The sequence below is a fragment of the Lacerta agilis genome, chromosome Z (assembly GCF_009819535.1).
Source record: "Lacerta agilis isolate rLacAgi1 chromosome Z, rLacAgi1.pri, whole genome shotgun sequence".
In the NCBI taxonomy this organism is placed as follows: domain Eukaryota; kingdom Metazoa; phylum Chordata; class Lepidosauria; order Squamata; family Lacertidae; genus Lacerta; species Lacerta agilis.
This window is the reverse complement of record NC_046331.1, coordinates 44388077-44410947: the sequence shown is the minus strand read 5'-3', so window position 1 is coordinate 44410947 and position 22871 is coordinate 44388077. Positions and strand designations below refer to the sequence as shown.

The window sequence follows — 22871 nt, the reverse complement described above, 5'->3', positions numbered from 1 at the left end:
CTCTCAGGTTTGCTGATGAGGTCCAAAGGAAAGCAGAGCATACATTTGGCACAAGCTTGGCTGCAGAGGTTGCTGGAAGGAGGAGTACAAGTCACCATCCAACCGTCTCAGGTTTTTGTGTAGGATTTGCTCTATGGCCCTTTCTTCTCCTGAATATATCCTGCAAGGCAGCAGAGGTTTAAGATCAGAGTTTTCCCTCTCCTAGATGGGCTCCCTTCCCAGGTGGACGAGCCCCATCTGTCCTTCACTTCCCTCTACAACACATGCAGAAACCGCCTTCTTGACTGTTGGACCCACTATTGGTCTAGTCCACTCCATCTGCTGGAGCCTGTCATTGCATGCTGGGGAAGTCCTTAACTCACTGAGGTTTTAAGACCCATCGGCTCCCCCCACCTGGTTTAGCCGGCCAGTCAAAGCTGTTTCCTGGGGTGTGACCGCAGCCGCCTGTTGATACTTTCTAGGAGCCCCAGGCAGGGGCGTAGCAAGGGGGGGCAGGGGGGCTGCCCCAGGTTACATAATGGAGGGGGTGACAAATTACCAAGGAACAATTTTTTTTGGAAAAAAAATCGATATTTTTTTTTGAATTTTTTTAAATGCCTGCTCCGAAGGTCTTATCTTACTATACTAGGGATTATATAGCTATATATGAAATTTCATGCATATCAGTTAATATCTTGACCCTCCTCCACCAAAATAGCTGTTCACTTGGCTGTTTTCCTATGTCGTGAAGGCTGAAATTTCAGTTCAGTGGAGCACTTACTGTTCCCAACCCTAACCCTGTGGAAAGCCATCTAATTAGACTTTAATTTGATTTTGAGATGTTTTTAGGAGGTAATTTAATTATTGTTTGATTTTATACCAATGCTATGTATTTGATGTTAGCCACCCTGAGCCCGACTTCGGCCGGGGAGGGTGGGATATAAATAGAAGTTTTTTTATTATTATTACTTGTTATTATTCCTTTGTAAGAAAATATGAAATAACGTAAAACCATTTTTTGCGCGCGGGGGGGGGGGGTCAATGGGGGGGTTGACAAATTTTCCGCACCGGGTACCACCTGAGCTTCCCACGCCTCTGGGGGGTGGGTGACAATTTGTTTTTGCCCCCTGGTACCAATTTACCTTGCTACGCCCCTGGCCCCAGGTTGTTGTAGAAATGCCTCAAGGTGAGAGCTGAGCGCAGGGTGAGGACCAAAGGTGGAGAAATCACCCCAGAAGGAGCACCATGTGCCCCACACCAGAGGTACAACCCCTCTCCCTAACACCGCATACACCCTCCCAGGTCCTATCCAACAGTCTTTAGCTGCAATTCCTGCACTGCAGGGGGTTAGACTATATGGCCTCCACATCTCTTCCAATTCTATACTTCTGTGATTCAATGATAATTTAATTTTCTTATTTTTTTAAAAATTGTATCTTTATCAAAAAAGCTAATGGCAGTCCACAATACAAAAAACAGCCAAGAAATAACAAAGCAAATCTTAACTGAACAAAGCTGTAGTAAATAAAATCTGAAATCAACAGCAAGTTTAAAGGTCAAAATGCAGCAATAAAAGAAAAGAAAACTGACAGATTCTCTTCACAAAATGCCGACTGAAATTTTATAGATTTATTTTGATATTTATTAAAGGAACCTTCGGAATTTTGTGGGAGGGATTCAAGCGGATACAATAGGCATTTAGATTTGTGCAATTAAAATAGATTAAAATGCTCTATTGCCTGAGCACATCAAATCCACTTTAAAAAAGGAAACTGGCTTTTTGCAGTTCAGCTATTGACAGGAAAATCCATTTAAAAGTGTGAAATGAATGGATGATTAATGGGAAGACGCATGTATAAACACTCTGAAAACAAACAAGAATGAAGGCCCAAGAAAGATGGGACACAATCTAACATCTATGTCAACTCCTTGCAAGCGTATCAGGATGAATGTTCAGTAAACAAAAAGTTGCCTTAAGCTAAATTTATATTCATGTCTTAACCTAAATTTTCTGTTTTATGAGGTGCCTTGGGAGGGCTTGGGTTCAAAAGGTGTGTGGGGGCGGGCGGGGCGGAAATAACTTAATAAACAATATACTAACCACCCAGAGTGGTTGGGGAGGCCTGGCCAGATGGGTGGGGTATAAGTAATAAATTATTATTATTATTATTATTATTATTATTATTATTATTATTATTATTATTATTATTATTATATATTTTGGGAAACTGTCTGTTGGGAGACCTCTTAAGATATCATAACAACACTGTTCATGATGGTTCCTGAGCTCAAGGAATAGGTTTTCGTGTTGAACCAAGATGGCTGGCTGAACCTTTCTAAACTTCTTTTCTGGTTTCTGAGACTTCACGAGCAGTGCTGGGTACGAGACCTGTTGTAATAAATTAGATGGAAAGTCCTTCATTTTTGCAGGGTAGTGAAATGCCAACGAGGATGGGGCTACACTGAGTTGCTGGATAGATCCATCCTTCTGGCAATGGGGAGGAAAAGTATTCTGATAGTCAACAGTTGTTGGGAGGTTTTTTACCCCCAGTGAGAAAACAAACTTATTGCTGAAACTTCTAAAATGCCCATCAGATTAGCTTGTCACAATCATTTGTGTTTGCTGAGTTCTCTGCACAGCAATTCTTGCATAGTTCTCTGTCTTCAGCAGATGTGAATGACATCTTCTCAATCCTGTGCTTTTCATTACATATGTGATTGGCATTCCTTTGGGGGATGGTGCAGCTAAACGAACATAGTTATTATTCACTTGTAATTATGATCCCCCCCACACACAAGATGGAGATGCTTTGCTACGGTTCCCAGGCACCCTCCACCTGTAGGGCTGTTCAGTCCAAGCCCATTTTAAAAATTAAAGACCCCCCCAAGGAAGGTGCCTCAAAGCTGAGTGCTGACTGCCTTCCCCATTATGGAGAAATACATTGCATTTCCGTCTCAATTGCATTAATCATTTCTAAATTTGCCTACACACACACACAAGAGCTGTAGTTCAGCAGTGGAGCATCTGTTCTGCATTCAGAAGGTCCCAGGTTCAATGCCCAGCATCTCCAGGGAATTGGGAATTGTCCCCTGTCTCCAAGCCTTCAGATCCCTGCTGCCTTTCAATGTAGACAAGGCTGAGCTAGATGGGATAGCTTAGGACTCTACGTACTTGTGGAAGAGGCACACCCCGTGTGTCCACTCAACCATTTTGAACTGTGGAAATGATGCAGTTACAAGTGCCACAATTAGCACTTGAAAGAAATTGTTTTCACTGTGGCAGCACCCACACTTTGGAACTCCCTGCCTGTTGACATAAGTTGCTGGCAGTTTTAATAAATCAATAAAAATAAATAAACATTTTAATCTCTTTTTACTGGCAATTTAAATTATTTAAAAATGTTTTGAACAGTTTTAAAAATTGATAATTTTAATATTTCCTGTAAACTGCTTGGAGAATTTTCTACAATCACGGGGTGTATACATTTTGCTAAACAAACAAGATGAACCAATGGAGTGAGTTGGTACAAGGCAGCATTCTATGTTCCTATAAATCTGCATATTGAAATTTTATGTAAATCTACAGCCTTTTTTGGGGGGGGGGGTAGTGAATCATTTCTTCTTTTTGGTCATGTGCAGATGGGGCCAGCTGCCTCCCCTGCCCTCCCATTCCCTGGCCAGCAATCCTGTCCCTCCTGTGGAAAGGGGGCCATTGTCAAGGGCATTGTCACTGAGAAGCAGGCCAGAAATCACTGTGGGCCCATTCAGTGAGCTGGAACTCCTGACTTTGTTCCTTGACTTTCCATCACCACAGGAAACATGACCACATCACTCTTCTTTCCACATGTCCACACCTCTCCTCCTACCAAAGATTTGTTCCTGAGAGACGGTTCTGGCATCAGATCAGCCCATAAGAAGGGCTTCTCACTGACAAGCTAAAACTCATTTGCAAGTTTCACAGCTGGTATCTTGGCATGTTTCAGGAGATGTCCTTGCTAGATTAGGGAAAATAAAAAAGTGCCAGGATGGCTGATCTTCAAGGAGACCCCCTTGGGTGACTGACTTTGAAGCCATACAAGTTTTGATGAGGGTTTTAATGATAATCCGACAAGGACTCCTAATGTGTGCCAGACACGCGCCCAGATGCAATGAACTTCCTTCCAACAAAAACTTTCTGATACCTTCAGTAGTGTTTGGGATGTTGCTAAAGTCACTGGTTGGATCCACATAGAGTGTGGAGGGCAGGAAGCATAACTGGAGAGTCTGTTTGCATGACCTTCCACCCTCCTTGCTGCACATGAGGCCAAGGGATGAAACATGCACAACCAAACTTGTATTTGTGCTGTGGTTTGTATCCTTATGACTCCAGGGTCTATGGTTTGCTGTAATTTTATGTCATATATTTTATGTTTTTATGGGCTTATAGCCGCAATAAATTTGAATTTGAATTTGCACAACCATATCAAACAAGGCAGTGGTTCAAAATCTCCCCTGCCCCCACCCCTGTGGACCACTTGAAAATTGCTGGGGATTTTGGAGGACCACTTAATGTTTTTTCCTAGCTTGTTCTAGCCATCATGATGCACTGTGCTAGATGCTGTAAGGTTTTTAAATAAATCAAGATAAAACCTTAATTCTAGCCTACCAGTAACTTTGATCGTAACTCTCTCCACTCCTTTCAGGTGGCTCCTCTCCTTGCCCATCACTTCTGGTCCACTCTGCTCACCTTCTGGTTGGACCACCAGGTTCTAAAAATAATAGAGCAGCTGCTGTACCCGCTGTTCACAGCAGATGCTTCTGCTATTCTTCACAGATATGCCACAGACCATCTAAATAGGCTGTAACAAATTAAGCATCACTCATTCATCAACTTGTCCCAGAAACAAACCCTATCCAATTAACTCTCTATAACTATGCCTGCTCTCAGCTCACTCTATCCATTAGTTAGAGAAGGGGTGGGAAACCCTCCCAGATATTGTAAGACTACAGTTTCCAGTAACTCTGACCACTGGCCATGCTGGCTGAGGATGATGGGAACTGGAGTCTAACAACACCCAGAGGGCTATCGGTGTTACCGCCCCTGGACATGACTATCATGATCTGGTTCCATTCATGTACTCAACCAAGGAGAACAACCAGATTCAATCAACTCTACTTGTCATAGAGAAGGTCCAAAACAACAACAACAACAACAACAACAACAACAACAACAACAACAACAACAATGACTCACAGCCTAACATCTTGAAGTCCAGAAATAATGAACATCTTTTCAGATGAAAGCCAGGGGCCTAATATGGTTGATGTTTTGTGGTGGGTAACAAGGGGTGGGAACCTTTCTTAGCTTGATGACCTCATTCCCTTCTAGCAACCTTCTGAGGACCACATGCCAGTGGTGGGTAGTGCCAGAGGCTAAAGTGGGTGGAGCAATGAATGTAAAAATGTTCCTTTGTGCAGTAGGCTAGTTTCTACACACAATCCCCCACCCCTCTCCACCCTCCACCCAGGGAAGCTAGAGGCATTATTGGAGTTTGAGGTCACATTCCAGCAAGGCAATATTACTCCAGCAGGATTTGATATAAATAATAATAATAATAATAATAATAATAATAATAATAATAAAAAAAAATTATTTATTTATACCCTGCCCTCCCCGGCCAGAACCAGGCTCAGGGTGGCTAACACCAATAAAATTGCAATAAAACATAAAAGAAAAAGAAAAAAAAACAGTTAATTAAAATATGGGTTAAAATACGGGTTAAAATACAATTTAAAATGCAGCCTCATTTTAGTAGTAGCTGATAAATCAAAACCATAAGGGGAGGGAAACAGAAGGGTCAGACTGAGTCAAAACCAAAGGCCAGGCGGAACAGCTCTGTCTTGCAGGCCCTGCGGAAAGATGTCAAATCCTGCAGGGCCCCTGGTCTCTTGTGACAGAGCATTCCACCAAGTCAGGGCCAGTACTGAAAAGACCCTGGTCCTAGTTGAGACCAATCTAACCAACTTGTGGCTTGGGACCTCCAAAGCATTTTTATTTGTGGACCTTAAGGTCCTCTGCGGGGCATACCAGGATAGGCGGTCCCGTAGGTACGAGGGTCCTAGTTTGCATAGGGCTTTAAAGGTCAAAACCAGCACCTTAAACCTGACCCTGTACTCCACTGGGAAGGCTGTTGCCTAGACAGCATCTCAAGGGCCAAACATAGAGGTTGTGTGTGTGTGTGTGTGTGTGTGTGTATCCAGCCTCTGGATATGAGGTACCCTACTCTTGCCACAGAGTGACAATGAACAACTGAGTGCCTCAGTATTAAAATGGGCTGAATCCAGTCCTGGTGCTTTTGGTGCAATAGCTTGGAGGCAATCTTGAGGGCACCTGAATCCATGGCCATGCTTGTTTCGTAGATTTGTTATGCAATTCTGCAAAGGTCAACCACGTCTTTTTGCAGCTGCCACATTGTTCAGTGTGCCAGTCTGAAAGCTGGCCACTTGGTTTAATTTTATGAAAAATCTGTCCCATCCACCTATTGTCTCTCCCTTGTTTAGAATGTATGGGGTGCTTCTGAAAAATCATTTCCAAGCTTGGAATGACTGGGAACATTCTGAATAGACCCATTATGTCTCACTGTAGCACAACTGAAACTTACAAGTTTTGAATGTTTCAGCAGAAGCAAATAGGACAGGTATGGCACTACACAGTTGCTTAGGAAATCCTCGATATACTGTAAATATCTGTCCTTCTTATCATGGCCTGACCTTCTTCAAGATGACCTTGAGAATGGAATAGGCAGCACAGCTAAGAAATTTCAGCACAAAACAGGTGGACAGCATTGGCCTTCCAAGTAATAAAATCCATTGCTGCAGAAATCTGATGGGGGACAATGTCTGGTGGAGCCAATGCTGTGAACCAGGGCTGGCTCAAGACATTTTGCCTACCTGAGGCAAATAAGAAAATGGTGCTGCTCCCCCTGGGAATCGTAGTTGGTTAAGGGTGCTTCAGTGAGCAGTGGCAGAAGCAGCATTAGTGGCAGCCTGCAGCTCTCGGTGGGGACAAGGCTGGGAACTGGCTTGGCCAAGCCAGTGCCTGAGGGTGGCAGGCCATGCACCCCATTTCTGCTCCCACCTCCTTTTCCTCTGCCCCATGGCAGTGTCTGGGGAGAAGCTGCAGCTTGAGGTGATGGGTTGGCAGTGGCAAGGTCCTCATGGCACTCCATCCACAGTCAAAGGGAGTGCCTGAGAATGCTCCTCTCCATCCTGACCTGCTGTCTCCAGCCTGTTGTTGGAGGGAGCTGCCTCAGTGAGGTTAGTGAGTAGGCTGGCCCTTCTGTGAACTTCCCTCTCATGTTCCACATCTATGTGTATGTTAGAGATGGGTGGCAGCCACCAGAGTCAGTGGGCTGTGTCCAAACTGATGTGTTGCCTGTTGCACAGATCCTTTTGTAGCCTGTGGGTAAATCCTGGTGCGGCTCATTCCCCTCTGCCCATAAGCAGGGCACCCTGAGCACCTATTTCTTCCATGATTGCATCCTGCCTGCCCTCTGAATTAGCTCTCATTTGCCGCTCCAAACAGTTGCCCTGCAGCAAGTCTGATCCCTGGGATCAGCCTTGTTCTGCTCCTACTCTCTCTATTCAGCAAGCAGGAATCTGTTCAACGGGACTCATTCTGCCTCCCCCTCACTTTCCCCACCACAACCAGCACACCGACCAACCACTGATGGAAACAAGCAAATCAGGTTTGTTTAGAACAATATGCCCAATTACAAAAACAAATCCCCCTCTTCATTAAATCATTAGGCGAGTTAAGTTGGTGACTAATTCCCCGAAATTCTAATATGCTCAAGAAATGACATATTATTAGCAAGGGAAACAGAAGCTGGCAAGAAGATGCATTTATGTAGATGTAACCCTTTTAATTTAAATAAATTATTATTATTATTATTATTATTATTATTATTATTATTATTATTATTATTTTATTTTAAAAATAGCAGATTGTGTGATTGGGAAGGGGGGGCACCCTGACAGGGGAAATTAAATTAAAACACTCAAACCTCCTCCTGACTATGGTGGCACATTTGTGCCATTTAATATTTTTTGTAGATGACCAACAACGCAGATGCTGGTTCCAAATTGGCAAGATAAGCCAATCTTGGAGATAATATATGCTGCCTCAGAGAAAAGTAGCGGGGCTGGCGGTGATCCAATGCACAGCTATGCATGTTTAAGCATCACTGAAATCAATGAGATTTAAACATGCATAATGGCACCATGGGATGGCTGGAGTTCAACGCTCTGTCATAAAATCCCTGCCTACTCTCTTACCCCATTAGGCTCTCCAAGATAAATCGAACAGCTTGAAATAGGTGCAGGGGACAAAAAGGTTTCTCTCTAAATGGGTTTCTGACATCCACCCATCATATCGGGCCATACGGGAAGGAAAGGGGCATCTGCTTCAAAGTCACAGGTTCGATCATGGGCACCTCTCCAGAATGAGCCAAGTGTGGTGTAGAGGTTAGAGTGTTGTTTTCAGACCTGGGAGACAAGGGTTCAAATTCTCCTCCCAGCCATGAAGCTCACTGTGTGATGTTGGACCAGTCGTAGAGCCTCTCAGCCTAACTCACCTCACAGGTCTGTGGTGAGAATAAAATTGGGGAGGGGGAGCCACTTTAAGCTCTCTGGAGGAAAGTGAGTTAGAAATGAAATAAGTAAATAAATAAATAAACCCAGTTAAATTTCTGGGTGACAGGTGCTGGAAAGGGCCATTTCCTGCCAGGAGCTCTAGAGAGTAGCTACCAGTCAGGGTGGAATTGGTGGCTGGACTGTTAGGGTGATTGGGGCAGTCTCAGCCAGCCCCCACCTGCCTGCCTTTTTACTTACAACATCTAGGGGTCTTGGTGGACCACAAGCTTAACATGAGTCAACAGTGTGATGCAGCAGCAAAAAAGGCTAATGCTATTCTAGGCTGCATCAACAGAAATCTAGTGTCTGGATCAAGGGAAATAATAGTACCACTTTATTTTGTCTTGGTCAGGCCACACCTTGAATTCTGGGTGCCACAACTTAAGGAGGAGGATGACAAGGTGGAACATGTGCAGAGGAGGGTGACCGAGATGATCAAGGGTCTGGAAACTAAGCTGGTTGGAGGAGCTGGGTATGTTTAGCCTGAAAGAGAGGAGACTGAGAGGAGAAATGATGTCCATATCTCAAGGGTTGCAGCATGGAAGTAGGAACATGCTTGTTTTCTCCTGCTCTGGAGGGTAGGACTTGAACCAATGGCTTCAAGTTACAAGAAAGGAGATTCCGACTAAACATTTGGAAAAACCTTCTGACAGTAATAGCTGTTAGACAGTGGAAAAGACTCACAGGAGAGATGGTGGACTCTCCTTCCTTGGAGGTTTTTAAAGAGAGGTTGGATGGCCATCTGTCATGGACTAGATGACTCTTGGGTTTCCTTCCAACTCTACAATTCCATGATTCCTAGGTGAAACCCACAAGCAGAACCCAAGCACAAAAGCCTTCTCCCTCCCTGTGGTTTCCAGGAACTGTTACTCAAAAGCATTTAGTGCCTCCCGCCATGGAGGCAGAGCATAGCTATTGATAGCCCTCTCACCCTCCATGAATCTCTCTAATGCTCTTTGAAAGGCATCTATGTTGGTGGCTATCATTGCCTCCTTGTGGGAGTGAGACCCATAGCTTAACTATCCATTCCATGGATAAATACTTCATTTATACTTGTGATTTTTGCAGCGTTCACCTCCATTGGCTAGCCATGAGTTCTAGTGCAATGAGAGAGGGAGAAAAACCTTTATATCTATCTACTTTCTCTGTGCCATGCATCTTTCTCTAAACTTCCATCATGTCACCTCTTACTGGCCTTCTCTCTAAACTAAAAAGTCCCAAACGTTGCAACCTTTTCTCATAGGGAAGTCTCTTCATCTTCTTGATCATTTTGCTTGCCCTTTTCTGAACCTTTTCCAACTCTACAATATCCTTACAAGATCCATTTATCTTCAAAGCAGACATGAGCTGCCCACCTTCAAACAGAGGGCTGCAAAGCAGGCCACATGGAATTGTTCCGGCAAAATTCCCTCGACAATGGCATGACATTCTTAACATCATTAGCATTGCTCTCTTCCAAGCGTTAGTTGTTCCTGCAAATGTCCAAGTCTAACACAACATGTCACCCCTCTTTGCCAGAGACCAGAAGCTGAACTCCATCACACAATTGCCACAACAGCTTTATCTATACCCACAGGTAAGGAAGCGGGCCAACATCTTGGCTTAAAAACCAACTCCTGCACCCAATAGCTGTGATTCCTGCATTGCAGCAGCAGGTTGGACTAGATGGTCCTTTGGGTCCCTTCCAACTCTACAGTTCAATGATTCCGTGATTCTACAGGGCTTTGGCTGATCTGGCTTGAGAAAGTGATGCTTTGCAGAGAAGATCAGGTGGTGAATAAAGCACTTGTCATTTGAGCTGGCTCAAAATCCCTCAATACATCTAAAAAAAGGATTCCTGGAAAAGCAGAGATAAGCAGAATGGAGATTTAAGCTCTGCTGAACCAGTTGCTGTGCATGGACTTGGAGGCAGAATTATCTGACAAAATGCTGGCAGGGCAGCCTCTAATATATAGAGGCCCATGTGCACCCAGGAGGCTGTAGTTAGCCAGATGACAGACAAGTCTGAGAAGAAATACAGTTGGTCTGGATGACATAAAATAGAGGGAACAATAAATGCCTAGTTTGCGGGTAACTCACTGGGATGCCCTGCAAGTGGCGCTGGAAATCAGTCCCCACCACCCCTGACCATTAACTATGCTGCCCAGGGATATAGTCAAACAACATAATGAGAGCACCTCATTGGTTAATGCTTCCATGGTTCAATGCACTTCAGCTTTCTGTAGTGGACAGTAGTATTGCTTCTCACTCCAACATCTGGCAAACAAATTGAACTAAGGTCACATCCACACCATATACCGTGTTTCCCCTATTTTAAGACACCGTCTTATATTCCCCCCCCCAAAAAAAACACACAGTATGTCTTATTTTCAGGGGATGTCTTTTTTTTTTCTTATGTCAGGAGCAGTGCGCCTCTAGCTCACTGGCTGCCTGAGCATGAGGAGCAGGCGGGGCAGGACTCGGGCCTCTCGTTGGCTGGCTGGCTCCCTGAGGGGCAGGACTCTTGACTGAAAGAAAAGGGTGGCCAACAGCCACCACCAAGCACCGTGAGAGAGAGTCTGAGGGAAGGGAGGTGTGTGTGTCGCCGGCGTTGACTTCCAGCCCTCTCTCCCTAGCCCTGGGATGTTCCGAGGGGAGGGAGGGGCGGTTGGCGAGGGAGGGAGGGAGGGAGGGAGTTCCTCCGAAGGGCTGCTCTCTCTCGCTCTCCCTCCTCGGGGCCGGCGGCAGGGCCGCTGAGGCGACAACGGGTGAGTTGCCTGTTCTGCGCCCCACAGCCGACTGGCCTCCGGCTCTCCCCTCAGCAGGAGAGGAGGAGGGCATTCTCCGGAGGAGCTTGGCGAGTGTGGAGAGAGAGCGAGAGAAAGCCCCCGTCCCTCCACCATCCCCACCAGCTCCAGAGGGCAGGTGCTGCTTGGTGTGGTGAGGGGGGTCTCCAAGGACTTTGTGGGGGCTTTGGCACCCTCCAGAACTGCGCCTATCACTATGGCTTATTTTTGGGGTACGGCTTATATTTCGCAAATGTGAAAAAATCCTGCTATGGCTTATTTTATGACTACGTCTTAAAATAGGGGAAACACGCTATTTAAAGCACTCTTATACCCCATTAACAGTCAAAGGGAATCCTTGGAACTGTAGTTTGTTGAGAATGCTGGGGAAAGTAGTCCTGTGGGGTCAGCAGCTTTAGCAAACTACAACTCCCAGGATTCATTGGCAGGAAACCAAGGCTTATAAGGTGGTAGGAGAGTGCCTTAAATGTATGTTGTGGATGTGAACTAAATATACAACGTCTTTATAGTGCAGGAGATATCATACTGTTTACTATATCCTTGAGGTTTCATCACAGGTCTAATTCTTTTGGAAAAGTTGACTTCCAAAACATATATATTCCCTGCATGAACAGACCAGCAGAGCCAACCCAGTGCTCTTGTTAGTGCAACTGCTCAGTTTCAACCCTGCCACTGGCCTGCCCCATCCATTTGAACTACTGTGACACTGGTGACAGGAGGTTGGCTCAGCCCCATCACAATGGCTGCAACTGCTACAACTCCCATCAGCACTGCCATGCTGGCTGGGGCTGATGGGAGTTGTTCTTCAAAACACCAGGTTGGTGAAGGCTCTCTAGTGGACATTGCCTGTGTTTACATGTAGTGCACAGATGGGCAACAGCAAACCTTGGACTTACATGCAGTCAGTGGTGTAGGAAGCCGCTTGGGCACCCGAAGCAGCAAACCTGGGGGCACCCAAGGATGGGGTGTCGCTACGTAGCGTGCATGTGCAGCATCACTACATACAACACATGTGTTGCTATGTAGTGACGCTGTGCATGCACGCTACGTAGCGGGTTGCCAGCAGCACTGGAGGCGCTGCCGCCCTGCCGCCCGGTAAAAAGCCTCACTCCGCTGCTTGCTCGCTCACGTGCTTGGTTCGTGCTTTGCTTCTTCCTGCTTGGGCGGAGGCAAGGGGCGGGCCCCTCGCCTCCGCCCAAGCAGGAAGAAGCAAAGCAGTGGCCACTGACGCCCCTCCCTGGCCTGCCCCTCGCCTCCGCCCAAGCAGGAAGAAGCAAAGTGCACGCCGGCTGAGCAAGTGAGTGAGCAAGCCAGCCACCGAGCGAGGCTTTCTACCTGGCGGTGAGGCTCAGCTTGGGTGTCACGGGGGGGGGCACTGAGTATCACCCCCTCCGGGGTGGCACCCGGGGCAGACCGCCCCTAATGCACCCCCTTGCTCCGCCCCTGCATGCAGTCCTCCTATCCTCTTCTGGAATAGCCACGAGGAGGAGTTTGGAAGCTCCAACCTTTTTAAACTAACCACAATTTGTTGTGACATCCAATTCTGGACCAGATGGACAAGTCTTAACTATGATTAACTTCAAACTTCAACCTTTAATGTGGACCGACATTCAGATAGTGTCAGCTGGCAGAGGAACCAACACCCACGGCAGGTTGCCAGGAATGGATAAGACAAGGAAAAGTCCTTACCAACTGCTTTTTATTCAATATTTACAGAGAAGGGCTTGGGAATGCAGCCTCTTGGAATAATGGCCTTGTCCCGAGTAAATCTCCACCCCTCTTCTCTCCCACTTCCTCATCGTCAGTAGCACCACCCCCTCTATGGCTGCTGCTTAGGGCCATCTGTCTTCAAGGTCTTTGCTCTCCTACTTTTAAGGTTCACCAGGTTCTGGGAGATGTTGGGTCTGGAATGCTTTCTAGTGATAATGTATCAACCAGCTGCTCCTCCTCTGCCTCCTTCTTCTCTCCCATTATTTCCCAACTTCTCCCCTCATCTTCCTCTGAGCTGTAATCTCCCTCAAACCCCTGTTGTAATTCTGAACTGTCTTCTTCTTCTCTGGAAGGGTCAGGCTGGGGAGGCAGTCTCCACCATTCCTTCTTTGCCCAGTCCCTGACAGATAGCAGCTGAAGGCAGACAGAAAACATGGCCTGTTTTCACAAACCATAGTTGAAATCAACCACAGTTTAGGGGTTGGTAGACACACTAAACTGTGGTTAATCTACAACGGAAGCAGAAGCTTCTGATCTATTCCTTATAGGCATGCTGGTGGAGGGGAGGAGAGGGAGCAGCATCTGACCCCAGGCTTGCTGTGGCTTCTCTTCATCTTTATTTTGGTTACTGAGGAATCCAAGTAGTTCCTGCAACACAGTTGTGAAAGCCACTGCTCAGCATTGTAAAAGGATGTGATGACTGAGCAATCCAAGTAACCCATGGAGCTGGGTTGTAGAGAGCAGAAATTTTGCATGAGCCACGCACTGAATGTAAACAAGTCTTGCAGTGGATATCTTCTGATAAACATGCCAGTGGAACTAGCTCCAAGGTGGCTTCCACCCAAATCTCATTTCTAGGCATTCACTTCCTCCCCAAATAAACTGAAATTAAATTTGAAGAAAATGTACCATAAAATTAGATTTCTGTAAGCCTTCCATCTTTGCTCCCAAGATGCCCATTTCTCTGACTGCACAACTCTCTCTCTCTCTCTCTCTCTCTCTCTCTCTCTCTCTGTGTGTGTACTTGTCTCACTTGACTGCAACTTTGCAAAATATTACATTCACTTTTGACCTCTTTTATTATTATCTCCAAACAAGCATTGTGAAGCAAACACTGCGGTTGCAGAGTGAAGCAGAAAGCCCACAAGAGAAGACTAAGTATTTTTAGCAGAGCTATGGTGATAATAATAACAATAATACCAAAAATTCACAGGGACACAACACAAGCCAACTATAAATCATTAGAGTCAGGAAAGACAAGGAGGTTAATTAAAAGTTGCAAGGAGTCAAAAGCAATAAAGGCCAACAAAGTATTTAATTGGGTTAAGATTGCGGCAAACGCTACTTAGCAGAAATCCTATTTGAGGAAATTGGCTGGAAAAGATATGGGAAAATGTGGAGGACTCATCCTTCCTAACACAGGCCAAGAGAGGCTCACTGCAGTAAGTAGATCCATTTTTGTTCTAGGAGAAAGTGCATATTTATCTGGTCCAGATTACGAATTTCTCCACTTCATGGTGCTTGAATTCAACACCATTCCCCAGTGTTATCTAGATCAGGGAGTTAGTTGAGCTTCTGTTTATGCAGATGTCAGCACTGAGCCCTGAGAAATACAGTTTTCCTGAACACCTGAGTACTCAAGTAGGGGCAGGGGTGGGTAGGTGCAATGGGAACTTCAGACCCCCAGGACCTCTTGCACTTGGAGTGCTGTCTTGAGCAACATCACCACTGCTGCAAGTGCAATGACCCCTGGAACATGGAGATCCCAGGGCAATTGACATCCCTACTGAGCACACAAGGGTTCTGGTAAACTGCATTTCCCAAAACTGGAATGCTCTAGTTCAATTCCCACATCCAGACTACTCTATTCCATCCCTCTCCCACCTGGTTCCATATTTTTCCCTTTCCCCCAATGGGCAATTAGCATTCTGTGGCCACTGAGCATGCCTGGTCCTCACTGGTCTGCTTTTGGGAATTTCCCCTTCAATAGAGATTTTCCCCAATCTTCAATAGAGATTTTCTGCTTCTGCAAACTCTCCTAAGCCTAATGAAACCTTTCTCTGAGGTGCGAGTGGTTCTGTTTGGTGACATACTGTAAGCAATGGTGCTCATGCCCAAGTTGCTTGGGGAGCTTTGACTACCAGGTTACACCTTTTTTCACTAGGAAGTAAAGACCCACAAGACATTATCCCAGCAGGCTTGCAATGCTTCTTGGAAGTCCAGTTGCAAGAGACTCTTCCATGCACCTGCCTTGCATATTACAGTTCTCCTATGGATATATCTATGTTTTGTTACTTATTGGTTCTGAATGGTTATTGAACTGAATTATATTATGAACTGTTGGGATGCTGTTAGTCTGGTTTTATGTATTGCTCTGTTGTGGCTGATTTTGCTTTTGTTGAAATGTGTTTGTTGAATGAATGATTATTGTATTGAACAGTAGTTATGAAATGAAGGATTGTTGAATTTGTTTGAAATACAAGTGCTGTATCCATTATAGGTGGCTGCCTGATAGTTGCTGCCGTTTAGCCTGCAGTAAACTACCTCGAGCACTATATTATTGTGGAAAGATAGTGCATGAACAAATTGACAGATTGATCTTGCATGACTCTAGTAACAGTTTAGGAACTAGAACAAATCAAGTGGTTGAATGATGATGATGATGATGATGATGATGATGATGATGATGTGTTTCATATACATTATCCCAGTAATCCTTAGCAACTACCATGTAAAATAGCCCAGTATTATTATTATTTACATATTGAAGATTAGTAGGGAGGGAACTTGAGATACAGCTTACCTAAGCTTGGAATGGGAAACCTGGTGTCCTCTATCTCCTAAGTCTTGTCAGCCCCAGCCAGCATGACCAGTGGTCAAGGGCAATGGAGTCCAAGAAAGGTTTCCCATCCAAGGAAGCTGAGTGTTGGAAGATTCAGGACAGACAAAATGAAGCACTTCTTCATGCAGCATATAGTAAAACTTTGCTCCCACAGGGGACAGTGATGGCCACCAGCCTGGATGGCTTTGAAAGAGGACTTGACAGATTCACAGAGAAGTCATCTATCAATGACTATGATGGCTCTAAGAAGCAGAGGCAGTAACACTTCTGAATACCAGTTGCTGGAAACCACAGGGAGGGGAGTGCGCTTGTGTGCTTGGGGTGCTTGGCAGATGTATAAGGGCTTGATCATGGAACAGATCATCCCTTCCCCTGCAGGGAGACAAATCCCACCCACCTGAAGTTGCCAACACTGCACACAACCCAAAGCTTTCTTCCTCCAGGGGCATAACTCTCACACTAATTCCTGATTGGTCTCTTAATTGGACACAACAGGAAAAGTGATAAGGCTGGCAATATTGGCCTCCTCAAACTCTAATCCATTTTTGAAAAGCTTAAGCAAACACCATAAATATTTAAATTAAATATAAGCTGCATCTGTGCTGTGATCTTAATTAAGAATTAAGATGACATTCTAAAGGAAAAAAATGTGTGGACGTTCCAAGTACACTTGATATCAAGGGCAATGCTGCAGTGTCTTAAGATGAGGAGCCACTGATTGCAATAAGGATTTTTATCTACTGTATTGGGCAGAGTTAAGCCTTCTGTTTGATCTTCGAGTCTCAAGAGAACTTCCATGCATAGATATATAATCAAGATGCGGAGCTTAGTGGGTGAAGAAAGAGCTGTGAAAACAGAAAACTTGGTTTGGGCTTTGGAACTGGGAGAGAAATCCAATTCAGTGCATATTTACAGATGACTCTACTTCGTCACTTTCTGAAACAATACATAAACCAAAACTCAGCCATCCTTCAAAATTCTGCGATGCAGATATCCAGCCAAGTAATGTGTACAAAAATTCCCATGCCAGGTAGGTAACATGTACATAACACATATGCACATATTAGTGACAATAACATACAAATATGCATTATATAAGGGGGAATTGTTTGCAAAGATGTGTATATTAGGCTAAAGAGCCTACAATCATGTGCATATTGGGAGGAAATTGCACCATAATGCTGAATAATTTCAACTGAGGACTTAAAAAAAGGAATTTGCAAGTTGATGTGGAAATATCAGGGACGGAACTTGAGCTTGGAAAAATGAGAAACTGAAATTGAGACAAACATCCACCCCTTCTCCAAAGGTTTACTGTTGCAGCCTCTTACCTATTTTGTTTAGATTCCCACCCCACCCCACCCCCAAAAAATATTGCATTAATGAATTTGCCATTTTGCTTGAGAGATTTGCAAAAAGTGCCAGACACTGTTTTTGGGTGGGGGTGGGGGTGGGGGAGAACCTGCGGTTGGGAACCTAATCACTGCATACCCACTGGTGGTCAGCTAGTGAGGTATAGATGCAAGAGAGTCTGGTGTGGTGTGGGGAGACCTCAGTTCAAATTTTACTCAGCCCTGAAGCTCACTGATTGACTTCAGGCCAGGTATGCTATGGAGACACAAACACAGAGCCCGTAGTTTATGCCTCTTTTGGAAACACTCCAGCAGATTTCCCCAACCTGGTGCCTCCAAATATTTTGGACTAGAATTCCCATCAGTCAATGGCTATGTTGACTTGGGGCTGCTGGGTGTTGTAGTCTGAATCATCTGGAAGACACCAGAGGGGGGAAGATTGCACTACAGATTTTGCCCCCTAAAATCACCATGAAAGAGATTCTATGGAATAGATTTAAGTTTAACGGTGCTGCAAGCAGGAAAACATTAGATAATGACAAATTGGATACCCTCCAGCCCAAGAGAGAGAGAACTTGAACAATATACATGCCTTAATTAGTGTAACTTCTGTTAGGGCAGATTGTAGCTCTTTGATGCAAGGCTTAATAGGCTAATGTTATTAATGGCTGTATATTAGGAAGGATAATATAGAATAGATAAAGATCTCACAAAAAGGCTAAACTAGGGGAGAAATGGTTCAGTGATGGCCCTGGAAATAAAGCAGTGCTGCAAATAATCACATCTTGTTCCACATGAATTAAAAAGGCATCACTTGCTACATTGGTCCCAGGAAATGAAGGGGGGGGGGTGTTACTCTAATCTGCTCAAAGAAGATCTCGCAGGATGCTATTATTCCAGGCAGAAAACTGGCTTTGCATTTGAGAAGTCCCAGGTTCAATCCCAAGGAGTGCTAGGTTATTACTGAGCTGGGTAGACTCTGTACCATCTTCCTCTGGCTACCAGGGAGAAGAGAGGAAGTTGTCTCATATCATGCTTTCTATAGCTCAGTACTGTCCATTCTGATTGGCAGCAGCTGTCCAGAATCTTAGGCAGAGAAGGGTCTTTCCCCCATCATCTCCTCCCTGATCATTGTCCCATGCCCTTATGCCTTTCATTGGAAAGGATAGATTTTGTTTGACATCAAAACCCTGTTTTCTCACATGGCATCACGTGCATTGCCAGGTGCAAGCTTCTAATCCAATGCATCCTTGCAGGTTGTTTTCAGCAATGCATTCATTTTTTATGTACACTTCCCTATAATATATGCATTCTTGTACACTCCCTCCACCCCAATTTGGTTGGAGGACTGCATCACAAGATTGTGTTTTATGGTTTGCTTGCTTGTTTTTACTTTTTTAATTAGTTTTCAAATAATTGTGGAACCACAGACAGAAGTAAAAAATAACAAAATTTCAATAATATATCAAACTAAAGGCAAGGCATACAAAATCTAAACATATACAGTAATAACACCCAGTCTGAAGTCATGATAACCATATTTCTCCATGGGGAGAAATTCCAGAAAATCGGGCACTAAGCTGTATGAAATAAAATCACACCATACTAAATAGAAATTATCAAGATCTTCCTGTCCCTTAGAGACTACATTCCAGATATTTTTGTACCATGAGAACACAGTCAGTTTTCTTAGCGATTTCCACTGTTGTGCTGGAAGAGTGAATGTGGAAGTGTGAATTCTGAAGGTTCAAGGAGTGAGAATGAGGTAGATCCTCATTAAAATGCAATTAACACACACACACATCTCTAATTTGGTGGCACTGGTCCCCAGGCTTTCTGTTTCATGGAGCAAAACTAAAACAGTAGAATATTGTTACAGAGGTTGTGCACCACCCCAGGACCGTCTTAAGTAAATCTGGCACCCTGGTGCGAAGATCCCTCTGGTGCCCCTCACGCTCCGCCAGGCGGGGCCAGGCACAATGGACAGCTGGAGGGTGCGGCGGGTGGGGATGCCGAACTCGCGCTCTGCTGGGCAGGACCAGGCGTGGTGGGCAGCCGGAGGGCACGGAGGGGGATGCTGCCAGATGTGCTCCACCTCCGCCTCCGCCTGCTCAGCCGAAGCAGTGGTGTGGCACTGCCATCCAGAGAGCCCTGGCTGCAGCGCCAACGGGAGGCTCGCCGATGGCCTCCCTGCATCTGCAGCCCAAGAAGAGGTGGGCGAGAGCGCTGCTGCCGGCAGGGCTGGAGGGCGCAGGCGCCCTCCTCAGGCCGTGGTGCCATGGCACCTTGTGCCAGTAACCTCAATGGCTAAGATATCTCTGCACCACCCCCAACTTCTAACGAGAGGTAAGAAAATTCCAGGGGTTTCAGGCATATGCTTCCACTGGGAAAAATCAAATATGCTTTATTGTACACTTATGGAGGGGCTCACCAGCAGCACCTCAGAATGCACCAGCTTATTTTATTGCAGCATCACCAACATCCTTTTTGCTGGTGTACATACATGTCTAGTTGTACTTCTCCTGGCCTCCCTGATTGCATCCCTCCACCCCTAACTCCATGGGACGTGGGTGGCGCTGTGGGTTAAACCACAGTCCCTGCTCCTGCCAACCTAGTAGTTCGAAAGCATGTCAAAGTGCAAGTAGATAAATAGGTACCACTCCAGCGTGAAGGCAAACGGCGTTTCCGTGCGCTGCTCTGGTTCACCAGAAGCGGTTTAGTCATGCTGGCCACATGACCTGGAAGCTGTACGCCGGCTCCCTTGGCCAATAAAGCAAAATAAGCGCCGCAACCCCAGAGTCATCCATGACTGGACCTAATGGTCAGGGGCCCCTTTACCTTTACCCCTAACTCCATAGCTTCTCCTCCAGCCCAAGTTCTGATCTCCTTTTTGTAGCCCAAGGGGAAGGTCCCTCCTTTGATGTGCTAAATGGCTCTTTACCTCAAAAGGGGATTAGCTTTTCACACCTATTAACACTTATCCATTTTGCTGCTTTACGCTTCAAATGGTCTATTTCTCCCAGTTGGACACCTCACAAGGAAGCCTCCTTGACTTCATTAAAGCTTGAGCCCATGCTGACCTGGCTAGGATTACAATATTCAGTCCGCAACCCAGGAAGTGTCCCTACTAGGTAAAAAGGTAAAGGTAAAGGACCCCTGGGTGGTTAAGTTCAAAAGTGACTATGGGGTTGCGGCATTTCCTGTTTCAGGTCGAGGGAGCTGGCATTTGTCCACAGACAGCTTTTGCAACATCAGCTTATTGCTTCAGACTAAACCGCTTCTGGCGCAACGGAACACTGTGATGGAAACCAGAGCACATGGAAACGCTGTTTACCTTCCCACAACACCTTCCCACCTTTTTATCTACTTGCCCTGGTATGCTTTCGAACTGCTAGGTTGGCAGAAGCTGGGACAGAGCAACGGGAGCTTACCACCATCACACATATTCAAACTGCTGACCTTCTGATTGGCAAGCCCAAGAGGCTCAGTGGTTTAGACCACAGCACCACCCTGTCCCTTGTGGTGTTGTGCCTACTTAACTAGTTTTGCATGTGTTAATTGCAGAGGCTGACCAGTGAGTGCACCATATTACAATATTGTAATTGGCTTGGGGGGGGGAGTCTGGAGGAGGGGTGTGTTCAGTCTTTATGATACGCATGTGTCCCTTGAAAACCTCTGATCCTGTGTATGTAAGGTTACAAGTTACAAGAGGAAATATGGTGAATTTGTCAAAACAGTTCCTTTGTTAAGGTAATGGTATTAGCTGCCCAGTTAAGTATTGCCATTTACATGTCCAAAGAGGTTGCCCTCTTGCCATAGAGACAAATGGATGGGCCTTTTCCCCACCTCACCTGGCTGGATGCCACCTCATCCTAGGAGCAGAAACAGTAAGCCAAGAGAATTTCTATTGCTATTTGAGTTTTTGGCTGATGCTAGAAGCTGGAGACACAGAGGCATGTCTTGCTCTGTGCTGGACCCAGGGGAGTGCTGGAGTCTTAATGCTCTGTGTCCCTTCCATCCTATGCTCAGGTTGTATATAGGTGTAAATAAAACCATGTATCCAAAAGACACCACAGTCTCCTCTGAACTTCATTCTAAGGAAAATGAACCTTGGATAAGTGCAGGCATGCCTGGAGCCTCTCACTGCTCAGAGAGTGGGGTGCATACAACATTATAGCATATTTCCACGCTAAGCTTGATATTCATATTCTGTCTAAAGCAGCAACACTTCCTGAGTGGGAGCTAATTTTGTGTGTTTTCTCCCACATAGCCCAGCCTTCCCAGCTGACCCTGAAGTTGTTACTTGCCTCCCCAAATCAGTGCTCTGCCTCCTCCCCCCTGCCTTCTGGGACATTTAGACCTGTCCTCTGCAGAGCAAACCCTGTACCTCAGGGGAGGCATCTCCCTCTGACACTGGCTTTGCTTTAATTAGCATTCTGGTCCATTACTTCATGCATCACCCCCAGTAATTTTTAGCACTGCCATCCACCTCTCGCTCTAATGAGAGGGAAGGTTAACGAAGGATTCTGTTGCTTTAACTCTGCAATGCCCAAACATGATGCAAGGCATGGGTTTGTGAAATGTGGGGGTAAACACCAGCGGGGCCAGAAGGGCACTGAAGGGTATCGTCAGGAACAGCCACCCCACAGCAAGGCTAGATCCTCATAATCCAATGTTCCATAATCCAAATTAGATGGTAAAAATCCTTGCATGAAGGTGCTTCCAGGACATAAGAGCATATGACGATAAGAAGAGCCTGGATGGATCAGACCAATGGCCCACCCAGCCCAGCATCCTGCTTTCACAGTGGCCAACCAGGTGCCCCAATGGGAAGCTTGCAAACAGGACCTGAGGGCAACATCATTCTCCCCATTTGAGATTCCCAGCAACTGGTATTCAGAGCCCACATCATGTGTGGGCTAACCATGAAGGCACAGCATGGGCACCATTACCAGAAGCCATTGATAGCCCTCTTTTCCATGAATTCATCACATCCTTTTTAGAAACCATTTGTGTTGGTGGCCATCACCCCATCCTGCGGATGTGAATCCTAGAGTTTAACTATGCACTATGTGAATAAGTTCTTTCTTCCTTTTCCGTTCTGAATCTTCCAGTGTTCTGCTCCATTGGATGACCCTCTTTGGGTTCTTGTATTGTGAGAGAGGGAGAAAAACATATGATGACCCACTTGCTTCAAAGGATGTATGATCTTCTATACCTTTATCATTTCCCAAACCTCCAGAAGGGGAAATATGTAGCAGGGTTGTAACAGCGTCTTCTCAGGAGTTAGTCCTACCAGCCTAGAGAGCTCTTGGTAGAAGAACCACCAGGAGTGCCTACCCTATGCAAGGCCCAGCAAGGTGAATAAAAGCTGTACAACAGCATTATTATTATACTGACTCCCCTTCATTCTAAAGGAATGGGCCCAGCCAGAATTCCCAGCTGACTATGCAGATCTCCATCTCATTATAAACAAAATGAGAAATCCATATGGGATGGTGGGAGAGGTTCAAAAATCTTCTGAGAAAC

At 45.5% G+C, this 22871-nt stretch overlaps 1 protein-coding gene across 3 annotated transcripts in view; it reads right to left on the bottom strand.

Annotated features, from left to right (window-relative positions):
* LOC117040183 (5-hydroxytryptamine receptor 2A-like) overlaps positions 1-22871 on the bottom strand; it is a 99498-nt gene that overhangs the window by 50170 nt on the left and 26457 nt on the right. The gene's annotated exons all lie outside the window — the stretch shown is intronic.